Genomic DNA, 14,506 nt, shown 5'->3' on the forward strand with positions numbered 1-14,506 from the left:
GGGGCTCCAGGCAGGGCAGGCACTCTCTGCCTCGTCTCTTCTTCAAGGAGACTGGGGCTGCAGCTGGTTAATCAGAGCCGGTCTGTCCACTCAATAGTAAGAGAACGCTGGGGTTTAGAGTCGAAACATTGCACAGCTAAGTTGCTACAGTGACATCAGCTATTATGAGTAACTGATATTTATGCGTGTTTGCAGAAGAATTCAGTATTTCTACAACATGGTTTCTGAAGGAGAGAAGGCAGACTGGGCTCCAGGCTGTGGGTTCATGGATCTTCACATGGTGGGGAGAGATTCTAAGTCTTTTCTTGTAAAAGCACTAATCCCCTCAGGAGGGCCCCACCCTCAGGACCTAATTACCTCCCAAAGGCACCACCTCCAAAAATCATCATATGGAGATCAGAGCCTCAACACTCTAATGTGGGGGCAGGCACGGGCTCGTCTTCAGTCCACAACACTACTGAATGTAGTCGCTCCCTGAATCATGTAATGTGTTTAACTCTGTGAAACCAATCAGAAGATACACTTTGCATCTTCATGGGATGCAATCTGCTGGGTCAAATTTATTAATTAATTATAGATCCCTTTTATGCATTAGTGTTGGGTTTTTTTTTAATCATCTAAAATAAAGACTAGTTATGCTATGATTGAATTGTAGCTTTGCATTAGTAATTTATTCCACAGAGATAAACGGATGGTTGTAATTAGGAGTGACTAAGATAAGATTTAATAAGTGTCTTGATCTTTCCCAAGAATCTAATTGCTCAGATTAGTCTGTCATCTCTAAAAGCTAGAAGTAACACAAACAATTTATATATCACTCTGAGGGACTTACAACATATGGGACGGACTGGAACACTAAAAATCAACTTCTTTCAGAATCTCATTTGCCTACTGTAGATTTATGTGCATGGTGCTTTTTAATAAAAGGTCATTGTAGTTTCTCTAGTTATTTAATAAAGTTACAGTGATTAATTGGGAGGATGTGATTTATTTTTATTATTATAGTGAAGGAAATATTTAACAAAATGTGTGTACTCATCAGAATGGCAAAAAAAAAAAAGAGGAATTTCCCCAACTGCCCAACATTCTGGTCCAGCTGAAGAGGGAATGTAAATACCTCTTCCTATTTCCTTATCTGTTACCTCCTGGAGGGGTCTGCCAAATCTCCTGACCTCGGAGCATCTCTCACTGGCCACAGGTACCAAAAGACAACTATGTTGGCTAAACAGTGACAAACCACTGAACCGAGTCCCTACCTGCCAGCTGGGCCTGGTATAGTCAGCAAACAATGAATGTGCTTTATCTATTCAGCTCTCCATCCAGTCATGTATGAACACAAGCTGCTCAGGAATCGGACACTGGGAGTCGAGGGCAGTTGAAAGGTACCCGTCCCCCTGCCTGACAGGTACACTTGTCCAGCATCTCAGAGCCCTGCATGGTCTCAGCCCCCAGTCTGGGTTCTGGTATGTGAACCCAGATTCTAGAGTCTGGAAATGATGACAGTCTGTGCCAGAGTAGACCTGCATCCCCAAAGCAAAAAGGACCAACAGCAGCCCCCTTCTCACCTTAGAGCAGCGACTCTCATGTAAAGAGGGATTTCCCTTTAAACTGTGCATGCCCCAAGTGGCGCTGGTGGTGAAGAGCCCACCTGCCAATGCAGGAGACACAAGAGACACAGGTTCGATCCCCGGGTTGGGGAGATCCCCTGGAGCAGGGCATGCAACCCATTCCAGTATTCTGCCTGCAGAATCCCAAGGACAGAGGAGCCTGGCAGGGACAGTGGCTTAGCATAGCATGCATGCCCTGCTCCAGAGGGAAACGCTCCATCCCCATAGGGAGTTGTGCTTCCTTCATATGTTTTAGGGTTAGTGCTGTACTGTGCACAGGATATCACAGATTCTAGGGCGCTGATCTTCCTTCCAAGATGGAGGAGGATGCTGGGAGGGAGGCCAGGGAAGGGGAAGAGCTTCTACCAGCATCAATGGTTCCCGGGATTCACAGGAATGGTCTCTAAAATCCTTCTCACAAGTCCTAGTCTCTTTTCTGAGCTCCAGAACCACACCTCCACGTCCCTGACACACATTCTCACTTCATCTCAGATCCAAAGCAACCAAAACTTCATCATCCCTGCAAGTAAAGAAGCCCATGCCTCTCGCTGTCCTCTGTCTTCCTTTTTCTCTGGGCACTGTTGGTGTTAGTCCTGTAGTATCTCCATTCCTTCTCCAAGGCCACCTCCCCCATCCAGCTTCTATCCTGGCTCACATGTGTCCAGACACACAGTTTCCAGCTGGTCCCTTCTCTCTGCTGTTGCAACCCAACTCCAATACAATTCCAAAGTCATCTTCAATTCCACTTTCCTCCTCATCAAAAATGTCAATTATTGCCTGCTGCCTCTCAAATCAAGTAAACTTCTTCACTCAGGTGCTTTATAATACCATTCCTTCTGGTGATGGAATAATCAATAATCAATCTATAATAGGAATAGAAAGACAAGGGTTTTTTGTTTGTTTGTTTGTTTGTTTGTTTTTAGCCAAAATGAGGACTAGAGCCCGAGACACAGATTCAAGAAGCACTTGAATTATGTTCCACCGGACGACAAAATGAGAAAGGCAAAACCACAACTCATATAAGTTGTTTAAGAATTGTAATTGGAGCTGGCAAGTAAGCGTACTTACTTTCGGATCCCAGGTTGGGGTCCAAAATGGTTGCACGATTACAAGGAGAGACCTAGAGAAGATAAAATTGCAGGTGGGGACTTTCTTGGTGATCCAGTGGTGAAGACTCTGCCTTCCAATGCAGGGGGCTCAGGTTCCATCTTTGGTCCAGGAACTAAGGCCCCACACACCATGGTGTGGCCAATAATTTAAAAAGATAAAAACAAGGTTGTAACTGGCTGCCGCTGGCAGATACTGTTGCAAGAACTGTTAGCATCTGGATGGAGGGGGGTGGGGGTTTTGGAGAAAATGGATACATGTCTATGTATGGCTTAGTCCCTTTGCTATTCAACTGAAGCTACTGCAACACTGCTAATCAGCTATACTCCAATACAAAATAAAATGTTTAAAATTGGGGGGAAAAAAATAAGAATGGCTGGCGGTATCCTTGCATTTGATATGATTCAGAAAATTCGAGTTCTCAGTAATGCAGGAACATGTCTCCAACCATGTCCACAATGGTCACGTGACTCCCTGAACCACAGCTACACCATTTCAATTTTTCAAATCATTCTTTCCTTCAATGGTTAAAGCACATGTACAATGCGTGTTCTGGCCATAAGACAGGCTGCTCTAATCAGCATGAAGTTCAAGCCAAGTCATCTCTAAGCCTGAATGACTTCTCCACATGTCAATATGTGAATATTTTTTCTATCACCTTTAAAGGAGTATTTTAAAAATCAGCACTCCTCAATATAATGCCAGTTTTGTATCATTTTAACACAGACACACACACACAACTGCAGCCAAATAAAACCATTTCCCGAATGCTTTTTCTTTTTCTTTTTTTTAATTTTATTTTATTTTTAAACTTTACATAATTGTATTAGTTTTGCCAAATATCAAAATGAATCCATCTCTTTAACAAGTGGTGCTGGGAAATCTGGTCAACCACTTGTAAAAGAATGAAACTAGAACACTTTCTAACACCATACACAAAAATAAACTCAAAATGGATTAAAGATCTAAACGTAAGACCAGAAACTATAAAACTCCTAGAGGAAAACATAGGCAAAACACTCTCTGACATACATCACAGCAGGATCCTCTATGACCCACCTCCCAGAATATTGGAAATAAAAGCAAAAATAAACAAATGGGACCTAATTAAACTTAAAAGCTTCTGCACATCAAAGGAAACTATTAGCAAGGTGAAAAGACAGCCTTCAGAATGGGAGAAAATAATAGCAAATGAAGCAACTGACAAACAACTAATCTCAAAAATATACAAGCAACTCCTACAGCTCAACTCCAGAAAAATAAACGACTCAATCAAAAAATGGGCCAAAGAACTAAATAGACATTTCTCCAAAGAAGACATACAGATGGCTAACAAACACAGGAAAAGATGCTCAACATCACTCATTATCAGAGAAATGCAAATCAAAACCACTATGAGGTACCATTTCATGCCAGTCAGAATGGCTGTGATCCAAAAGCCTACAAGCAATAAATGCTAGAGAGGGTGTGGAGAAAAGGGAACTCTCTTACACTGTTGGTGGGAATGCAAACTAGTACAGCCACTATGGAGAACAGTGTGGGGATTCCTTAAAAAACTGGAAATAGAACTGCCTTATGATCCAGCAATCCCACTGCTGGGCATACACACTGAGGAAACCAGAAGGGAAAGAGACACGTGTACCCCAATGTTCATCGCAGCACTGTTTATAATAGCCAGGACATGGAAGCAACCTAGATGTCCATCAGCAGATGAATGGATAAGAAAGCGGTGGTACATATACACAATGGAGTATTACTCAGCCATTAAAAAGAATACATTTGAATCAGTTCGAATGAGGTGGATGAAACTGGAGCCTATTATACAGAGTGAAATAAGCCAGAAGGAAAAACATCAATACAGTATACTAACGCATGTATATGGAATTTAGAAAGATGGTAGCAATAACCCGGTGTACGAGACAGCAAAAGAGACACTGATGTATAGAACAGTCTTATGGACTCTGTGGGAGAGGGAGAGGGTGGGAAGATTTGGGAGAATGACACCGAATCCTTTTTCTATCTTTCCAGCCTGATTCTTTGGCCCCAGAGTCTGTGAAGTCTTCACTTTGCAAAATTAATCTCAAATGGTCCCTCAACGACCTTTGGATGCCTCCCTACAGCATGTCCTTGTTTAGCACAACATGCTGTGCTAAGTCACTTCAGTCGTATTCGACCTCTTTGTGACCCTGTGGACCATCACCTGCCAGGCTCTTCTGTCCATGGGATTTCCCAGGCAAGAGTACTGGAATGAGTTGCCATACCCTCCTCCAGGAATCTTCCCAATCCAAGGATCTAACTCGCGTCTCCTATGTCTCCTGCATTGGCAGGTGGGTTCTTTACCACTAGCACCACCTGGGAAATCCCAAAAATAAAAATGGCCTTATACTGAAGAAAGTGAAAGTGTTAGTCGCTCAGTAATGCCTGACTCTTTGTGACCCCATGGACTGCAGTGCACCAGGCTTCTCTGTCCACAGGATTTTCCAGGGAAAGCTACTGGAGTGGCTTGCCATTTCCTTCTCCAGGGAATCGTCCTGAACCAGGGATTGAACCTTGGTCTTCTGCACTGCAGGCAGATTTTTTTACCAACTGAGCTACCAGGGAGGCCCATGTACTTCTGTCCTTTCTGAATCACACATCACTTTTGTTTATCTCTTATGGATTTTAGGGCTTCCCTTGTGGCTCAGCTGGTAAAGAATCCTCCTGCAATGTGGGAGACCTGGGTTCAATCCCGGAGTTGGGAAGATCCCCTGGAGAAGGGAAAAGCTACCTACTCCAGAATTTGGGCCTGGAGAATTCCTTTGACTGTGTAGTCCATGGGGTCGCAAAGAGTTGGACATGACTGAGGGACTTTCACTATGGATTTTATCTTATTCATCTTTGTAATATAAGAATTTAAGTATCTATATTGTTTTTTAAGGGCAAAGCCTAAATCTTAGGCATCTTTATCTTCACAATTCCTAACCCATATGACACATTCTACATTTCAAAATATATTTGATACATTAACTTGAAAATATCCCAATGAGAGGAATAGTCACATTAAGAGCAAAAGTAACAGATTCCCACATGTAGCTGACACCAACCAGAATCTAGAAGTTGGAGCTCTGAAATGTGTTAGTCAACTATATCACGAACTTCAGTCCTTAGCCTGTCTCACCTTGAAATGAACTGAACTACTGAACTGATTTCCTTCAGTTCAGTTCAGTTCAGTTCAGTCGCTCAGTCGTGTCTGACTCTTTGCGACCCCATGAATCGCAGCACACCAGGACTCCCTGTCCATCACCAACTCCCGGAGTTCACACAAACTCATGTCCATCTAGCTGGTGATGCCACCCAGCCATCTCATCCTCTGTCGTCCTCTTCTCCTCCTGCCCCCAATCCCTCCCAGCACCAGAGTCTTTTCCAATGAGTCAGCTCTTCGCATGAGGTGGCCAAAGTACTGGGGTTTCAGCTTTAGTATCATTACCTCCAAAGAAATCCCAGGGCTGACCTCCTTCAGAATGGACTGGTTGGATCTCCTTCCTTAACGGGACTAAAATCCATTGTTCTGGGAGCTTGTTGTTGAAGAGAATGCTATTTCAACTGATTAGCCTATGTGGAAATAGAACTCTCTATTTGATACGAGCACTCACTTATAAAAACGTCCCTTCTGGTGTTCACAAAGTCACAAGTATTTGTAAAGTTTGAAAAAATACAATCAAGAGAATGACTGCCACTTTTCCCTCCATTTTCTTCTCACATTTAGTTTGTGTTCAGTGCTATCTACATATATGGTTGGTAGATAGTTGAAGTAACTAGGCTATTGCTAACCATCTCAGTGAAGGAATGACTTCTAGAAATCTCCTACCACCCACCATGTCAATTCTCCTGGCAACAAGACAGAAAAGTGGAAGGTGAGAGGTCAAATGGGATATACCTCCCCTGTACCCAGCCTTGGAATATGTAAGTAACAGAAACTAACGGAGGTTTGAAATGTACAGAACCCAAAGCTAAGGGAAATTCTTTTAATCATCAGATATGTAAAATTATACACAGAAAGACGCTCACTCAGGTCTATACACAGTACACACTCTCTTTCGTCAGGAATATGTATGCTGTGTTCAGTCACTTCAGTTGTGTCCAACTCTTTGCAACCCCAAGGACTGCAGCCCACCAGGCTCCTCTGACCATGGGGATTTCCCAGCAGGAATGCTGAAGTGGGTTGCCATGCCCTCCTCCAGGGGATCTTCTCAACCCAGGGATCGAACCCTTGTCTCCTGTGTCTCCTGTTTTAGGAGGAAGATTCTTTACCACTGAACCACCAGGGAAGCCCTTTGTCAGGAACAGACTTGATAAAAGGCAGCATCTACAATTACAAATGCACCATATTTTTTGCTGTTTCTGATGGGATCCACAAAAAATAAAATTTACCCAAACTCCTTGTTTATAAGGCAAAAACCTATAACAATACTACATATAAGTATGTCCATATGTGAAGTTTTAGATTTCAGATATTGCAATTTATCAAATTTGACAGTTTGATGTCACTGAATAAATCTCATCTGGATGAAGTCTGGAAGGTCCAGATGTGGAGACACTCAACATTTGCCACCAGGAGCAGGTGAACAGCCTATAGTCACAAATGCTGGGAATGCTCTTGATTGATTATGTCAATCAATTTTATGCAACTTTTGTATTTTAGACAATTTTATACAACTTCCCAAAATCGTTAGTCATACCAAAATTCAAACATATCAGGAAATGAGTGACTTCAGTTCATAAAATTGTCAGATTAGTCATTGCTTAAGGAAGTTTGAATATGTCCTGACATGCTGAAACTCATGCATAAGAGAAATGTGATAAAGGTTTTCCCAAACCGGATAAAATTCCTAATATTTGTCAAGACATACTCATTTATGAATTGTGAAGCTGGAAGGTAGTTATCTAAATTATCAATAATAAAATACAAATTTTGATCAGTCATGCCAGAAAAAAACCTTTTTATAAAATCATTCTCATATAAAGGACCAATCAGAACATGAGCCATAAATTGTAAGAAAAAGTATGACAGAGGTATGTTAGGCAATTAATTAAAATATTGTGTTATTTAGATGGATTGTGTGACACGGTATTTGCCACCTTCATAAAATTGGAAATATGTCCTTATTCCACTTTTGGTCCTAAATATTGAATTTGACTTTTTTATTTGAATTTTTGTGTTCATCTTAAAGAATGTCCTCCCAATTATAATGAGCTTGAGGACCCACAAAAGAACCTACCCAAGAACTTTCAGAAAAGGACACTGGACATCATTTCATTCATTTACTCAACAAGCAGCTTGCTGAGGGTCTCCCTCCCTCCAAGCACTGTCCTGGCTCTCTCAGAGCGATTAAAAATCCCAGACCAAGTGGAGGTTTCATTCCAGCAATAAAAATAACTGGAAGGTACACAGGTGAGGTGGGGTTTCCCCGGTGGCTCAGTAGTAAAGAATCCACCTATAGGAGATGCAGGAGACGGGGGTTCAATCCCTGGGCCGGGAAGATCCCCTGGAAAAGGAAATGGCAACTCACTCCAGTTCTTGCCTGGGAAACGCCATGGACAGAGGAGCCTGTCCATGAGCGGTTACAGTGATGGGGTCACACAGAGTCGGACACGACAGAAGTGACCGAGCGTGTGCACAGGGGAGGGAGCAGTGAGCGCTCTGAGGATCGTGGAGAGGAAAGGAGGGCGGTCACCGGAGGAGGGGCGTTGCGGTAGAGAGGGTGTAATACCGTGATTGAAATGTGTATTCGGTCTCCTCAGTTTGTGACAGAGCTGCTAAAACTCTCGCTATTTCCTGATATCAAGTACATGCCAAACACACACGTGTACATATACACAGTTATTGGAACTAGTTCTCAGAACCTAAGGAAGGAGGATCTGGGATCCTTGCGCTGAGCAGGTGAGGCAATCACCTTGGGGTCCAAGTGGATGGAGGGGGTGAGGGTGGTGGGAGAGCACCCCGCCAGAGAGGGGATGCGCGCAGGAAGCAGGAGCCGGCGAAGCACCTCCTCAGTGAGGAGCACAGCGGACGGACTGACGGACGGATGGGGGACGCGGAGGCGGCAGGCAGAGCAGGGCCCACGGCGTCACCGAGGCAGAGAAGTGAGGGGCTTTCACCCAGCCTGACTCGTTGCATTACCTCCAAAAAAAGGACTGAAGCAGATACAGCAAAATATTAACACACATCAATTTAAATGTACAAGATACACATGAAACTTTCTGTTTTCGCCTGTGTTTCTGTGTTCTTTGTGCTAGAAATATTTCATAATCAAAGCCATATTTTTAGCCTCCAAATGTATGTAGGAGGAAAAGAGAAAGATAGAAAATAAACGCCTGAACACCATCCTCAGACGAAGAGAGAGAGCAGAAAAGGCCCTCAGAGACTGAGTGCAACTTAGCAGAAGAGGAAACTGAGGCCAAGAGAAGTTAAGCCAGGCAACCAAGCTCACTGGACGAGCCCAGTCACAGCAGAGCTGGGCTTCAGAGCCAGGAGGAGAGCTTAGAAATATGCTTTATTTTGACCAAATGAAGGGGTCGCCCTCATTTAAGTATTCCAAAAGTTGTCAATCTTCCTACTTTAACGGTTTCCTTTTTTAACTACAGAGTCACCTGCAATACACAAGATTACATTTCCCTGGTGGTTCAGATGGTAAAGAATCTGCCTGCAATGCAGGAGACCCAGGTTCGATCCCTGGGTCAGGAAGATGCCCTGGAGAAGGACATGGCAACCCACTCCAGTATTCTTGCCTGGAGAATTCCACGGACAGAGAAGCCTGGCAAGCTATCGTCCGTGGGGTCACAAAGAGTTGGACATGACTCAGCGACTAACACTTTCACTTTTTTTCACCCTCTTGAATTCCAATAGACCTGTTTTTAAATATGAATATGATCATTAAGATTTACAGGTTATAAGCCATTTATGACTATGTAGGACAAATTATATCACATGGTTATAATACTGTAGGAGTATGAATTTTTTTATTGTTAATTATATCATAAAGTGTTGGAAACAAGCTTTCTGTACATACTTAATGTGTTACCTAACTACTTTTTGCAGCACTAAAAGAATCCTGGAAAATTCATTCTAATTATTCATACCCCAGGGCTATCACTAAATACATATTTAAAATTAAATATAAGCTTGCTCATCCTGAGAGGAAAAAACTCTAATAAAACAGCACAGATGCATTTATAACAAATTTCTGAGTTAACTCAAAAGTAATTAAAAACACTCCAAAAACAGTTCATTGTCATTCCACAAAATTCAGCTTCATCTATTTAGAGCATTTAATCAAATTTTATTTTTTCATAAAGTCAGGCCACATAAAATTGAGGGCTGATGAAAGTTAATTTAGAGTAAGATACAACATTATAGCAAAAAAGTATTAAAATACCCTTGTTAGTAAAATGCTAATGTAAGAGCTTAAACTTGTATAATAAATAGCAGCTCAATATTAACTACTTTTAATGGCTTTCAACTACATAACAGAAGATAATGCACTATTGGAAAAATATTGAAAATGACCCTGGTGTTTCATCCAAGAACAGTTTCATGATCCATAAAAAAAAAAAAGAAGAAAAGAAAACCCACCATTTTTAAGAGTTTATTAACAAGAAATTCATGGTCAACTTTGGCTTACCCAAGATATTTTCCATATGGCTGACAGGCTCAATAAATGACTAAATTAAAAATATTTATATTATTTAGTGAAGCACAGTTTCTAGGAAACCATTATGTTCAAGTAAGACCCTACTTCTGAGAGCATCTGAATATTTAAACATACTATAAAACAGGTGCAATGACTACATTTTATGTCTATATTTCTAGAAATCCAATATGAATTATTCCATTTTTCTAGGCCACTATTATACTTGGTGGCTCAGTGGTAAAGAATCCGCCTGTTGATGCAGGAGACACAGGAGACACGAGCCAATCCCTGGGTCATGAAGGGAGGAGGAGGACACGGCATCCCACTCCAGTATTGTCCTCCATCCCCTGGAGGAGGACACGGAAACCCACTCTAGTATTCTTGCCTGGAGAATTCTGTGGGGAGAGGAGCTCAGCAGGCTACAGTCCATGGGGTTGCCAAAAGAGTCAAACAAGACTTAACAACTAAACAACAACATTATATTGCTACTTGAAAAGATTTTATATGGCCACTTATATGTTCCCAGATATTGTATAAAACTCAATAAGCTAGAGAAAAACATCTTAGTTGACCCATTCTAAGGCAAAATGTTCAAGTAAAATCTCCCTTTATCCACATTAGGGTAATGATGTTTAAATTTCATATTTAAGGATGCAATTCTGGTACATGGCAAAAACTAATCCTGTTCTTCCATCAATACTACTTTCACTTGGACCAGAGTTGGACTCAGGAATTTAGGAGATCAGATTAAAACATATTTTGGAAGCTGTGTTCTTTATTTCTCGCACCATTAAACAAAGAAGTTATACACAGTGGTTAGAGAGGATAGTTGTGTATATGAAAAAAGAAAGAAACCAGAAGGAAGAACAGCACAGAAGCTTCTGGGAAAGCTATTTGAAGAAAGAAGTTAAGATATGTGGTTTAGTCGCTCAGTCATGTCCAACTCTCTTTTGTGACCCCATGGACTGCAACCTGACAGGCTCCTCTGACCATGGAATTCTCCAGGCAAGGATACTGGAGTGGGTTGCCATTTCCTTCTCCTAAGACAGATGAGGGAGGCGTTTTACACTTTAGTCCAGATACACAGGGGTGTGTGTGTGTGTGTGCACAGACACGTGTGTGTCTTCCTATGTCTATCTCAATAAACCAATAAAATTCCAAATCAAGTAATTATTAAATTTCGAGTATGAACCCAGTTTCGTACTTGCTATTAGAGTTGCAGACAACACTATGGTGTAATAAATAAATCTCAGTAAATCTACATATTAATTATTAAAATTAGTGAGTTTAACAAGGTTTATGGTTACAAGGTCAATACACAAAAATCAATTCTATTTTTATGCATTAGCAACAAATATTTAGAAGTACAATTTTGAAAAGATACTATTTACAATCACTCAAAAACATTGAGTATCAAGGGAGAAATGCATACAGCTGTCTGTAAGACTACTGCACAGGGGACTAAAACATTATTGAAAAGAATTTGAAAAATCCACCTTCAGCTCTCGGACTGAAGAGGAATTCTTCAAAACTCTGCTGCCTGAGTCCTCAAAAAGTAGATGTGAAATATAATCTTTCCTCATGAAATTTAAACCACAGAACCTTTCACTTTTAAATATTTCAGTCCAGAATATGTATCTACTGTCCATAGGTGAAATGAAAGGTAAGAGTCTTACTGTGTATTATATTGATATTAAATAGACAAGATTTTAAAATAAATAAATATATATATATATTGAGAAGTAAGACAATATGGTAAAGATGAGAGTTCTTCTCCAAGTTTTTAACGCAGTTTCAATTAAAATTCTAATGAATGTTTCTGTGGAAATGGGCAAGCTGTTTCTAAATTTCATATAGAAAAGAACAGTGGTAAGATTAAACAAGACACGTGAAAAAGAACATGGAGATGGATCTATCACAGGTAAAGATTCAATAGAAAGCTATAGGAATTAAAACTGTGTGGCACTGCCATGGATGTAGGCAAAAGAACTACTGGGACAGAATATAGGTTTTAAAAACAGATCCACTCGCATATGAAATTGTGACTTAGGACAAAGCTGGCACTGCACATCAGAGGTGAGGAAGTTCTTCCAATCAATGTTCTTGATTAAATATATACAGAAGTGGAAAAGCAAAGCTTCATCTCCTTCTCACACCACTCACAAATGTTATTGAGATTTAAATCTAAATATGAAACACAGTAAATCTTCAAAGGCCATAACCCAGGTATCTTCCTGATCTTGTGACAGGGCAAGATTAAACAAGAAACCAAAAAAAGGCAAAAGCACAAAAACAAGATACTTATAATTTAGATCCCATTCAACTTATAAAACCTCTGTTCATGAAAAAAACACTATTACAAAAATGAAAAGGTAAGCCACATAGTGGAGGGAAATATTGCAGCACATTCAACTGGCACTAGAAAGGGATCCAGGACATAGTGAGAATCCCTCCAAATCAACAGGAGACAGACAGACATCAGAAGAGTGAGCAAGAGAATCAATGAATAGGCCCTTCACAGATGAGCAGACCCAAAGGGCCATAAACATATAAAAAGGTATTCAATCTCATGGGGCTCCCATGGTGGCTCAGCTGGTAAAGAATCCGCCCGCAATGCAGGAGACCTGGGTTCGATCCCTGGGTCGGGAAGATGCCCTGGGTGGGGAAAATCCCCTGGAGATGGCTACCCGCTCCAGTATTCTTGCCTGGAGAATTCCATGGACAGAAGAGCCTGGTGGGTTACAGTCCATGGGGTCACAAAGAGTTGGACACAACTGAGCAACTAAGCACTCTACACATGCAATCTCATTAGTAATCTGTGGAATGAAAACAAAACCATGACAGGATACCACTATAAACCCACGGGAATGGCTAAAGTGAAAAAGACAATACCAAGTGTTGACAAGCACAGGGGGCACTGGAAACTCTTGTGCACTGTTGGCGGTAAATTCATACACTCTGAACATACACATTTGACAGACTACGTACAGAGGAACATTAAGAGACAAGTGAGAGAACGTTCACACAGCACAGTTCCTGACAGCCTCAAATCTGAAACAATCCCAATCAACAGCAGAAAAAATTAATTCAACGAATACAGCAATGAAATCAAATTAACTACAGCTACACATGACATCATGGATGAATGTCACAAATATATACAATAAATGAAAGAAAAGAAAGAAAGTGAAAGTGAAGTTGCTCAGTCATGTCCGACTCTTTGTGATCCCATGGACGGTAACCCGCCAGGCTCCTCTGTCCATGGGATTCTCCAGACAAGAACACTGGACTGGGCTGCCATTTCCTCCTCCAGGGGATCTTCCCAACCCAGGGATCGAACCCAGGTCTCCTGCATTGCAGACAGATAATTTACCATCTGAGCCACCAGGGAAGCCTGAAAGAAGGTGGATTCAAAGAATATGTGCTATATGATTCAACTCACTGAAGATTCAAATTTAGGCTGAGAAGTCAGGACAGCAACCACCTTCAAGGAGGCGGGAGTGATGCTGCTGCAGAGACGGCAAAAGGAGGTGAGGACACCCGCGCACTGCCATCGCTTCTGATTCTCCACTGCTGGGGGTGCTGTCACCGTGTTCTTGACAGTAATTACTAAGCTGCACATGTGAGTGCATTCTGTCTGTGCCCATCTGAGGTCTATTAAGACAGCTCTGAAAAAAAAACAAAAAGAGTACCTGTGTTCCTTGTTCTTCATTTCCCCCCTTCCTGCAGCCTCGAATGCTTTGGTGACAGCTGGTGCCTGCTTCAAGATGCTGGAGAGTGGGCGCGAGATTTAGGCATGATGGAGACAAAGGCTAGAAAGACTCAGTATATCTAAGGTCAGGGGACTCTTCCAGACTGCCCATCCCTGGATTTTTATGCGACCAGATGAAATGAATCTTTATCTGGTTTAAGGCACTACTGCTCTGGCCACCGACGAGCAAATCCCATCTGGTCCAGACCTGAAACAGGCCACAAATCCAAGACTCCTAGACCTCCACTCTGATCTCTTTAAAAGCCCCACACTGAGTCTGACCTCACTGTGGATAAAACGTTCTAGAAATTTCATATCAAAGAAAAAGCAACCAAATCCACTTATGTAGAAATGAATATCAGGGGCAATGC

Source organism: Bos indicus x Bos taurus, chromosome 27 (genome assembly GCF_003369695.1).
Source record: "Bos indicus x Bos taurus breed Angus x Brahman F1 hybrid chromosome 27, Bos_hybrid_MaternalHap_v2.0, whole genome shotgun sequence".
NCBI lineage: Eukaryota > Metazoa > Chordata > Mammalia > Artiodactyla > Bovidae > Bos > Bos indicus x Bos taurus.